Source organism: Perkinsus marinus (genome assembly GCF_000006405.1).
Source record: "Perkinsus marinus ATCC 50983 genomic scaffold scf_1104296965578, whole genome shotgun sequence".
Classification (NCBI taxonomy): domain Eukaryota; phylum Perkinsozoa; order Perkinsida; family Perkinsidae; genus Perkinsus; species Perkinsus marinus.
The window spans coordinates 142821-143784 of NW_003204277.1; positions in this window are offsets into that span (position 1 = coordinate 142821).

The window sequence follows — 964 nt, forward strand, 5'->3', positions numbered from 1 at the left end:
AAATCCACTACGAGATCACGGGCTGTCCAGACGAAGGTGAGAGAGAGGCGGACAGACCGCAACCGTAGCAAGTTTTGTCGACGGCACGAGGTATCGAACCCGCGAAGGTTACGGCTGAATGGGTTCAGGGCTAGCTCCCTTATCCATTCGAGTACATCGTCTGTCGAACGAGTATACCCATTGAGCTGTGGTTCGGTGCTAGCCGGACTCGCTCGGCGGACATGACGGAGACTTTGTGCAAGAGTCAGTCTCTCGTCCACCAGACCACAGCTGTAGGAGCCAGTCACATCCCGTAGGTATGCGGCCGATGCTGATGCATTGTCGAGGCTGGCTCGACAAGCATATTCATGATTGGCCGTGACGCTCACGAAAAGAGGACTGTGATGATCTGGGAGCGTCTTGCATGCTTCCAACCGAGGCTGCTGGCCTGATGCAGCCTTATGGGCTGTTGGTCGTGGTGGCCACAGCTTCCACACAGTGGTGGTGGCGGCTGGAAGCACGATACTGGAATATGGATATCTGACTTGATGATCGCTGGCTGACGGTGAGCCGGAGCATTGTCAAGTGAAAGATAGGGCATGAGAGGAGAAATGTCCCGGGCGGGTTTGGGATGGGGAAAGAAAACAAGTCTCGAGAGGCCGAACTAGCCAAATGGCGTCTCGGGATTGTTATAACTGAGGCGAATCCGAGCGTTTCGTTGGGCGTGCGAAGGATATCAACGTGTGGCACAATTTGTTGTCCCACGAGGATCGGGGAAAAGTAGTTCCCCGATGAGCCAGATCTCGATGGATTTTGACCGGTTGATAGATAGGGCTTAATACGACCTACGGCTGTATTTTTGCCCACTATCAACCTCGCACAAAATCCACTACGAGATCACGGGCTGTCCAGACGAAGGGTGAGAGAGAGGCGGACAGACCGCAACCGTAGCAAGTTTTTGTCGACGGCACGAGGTGTCGAACCC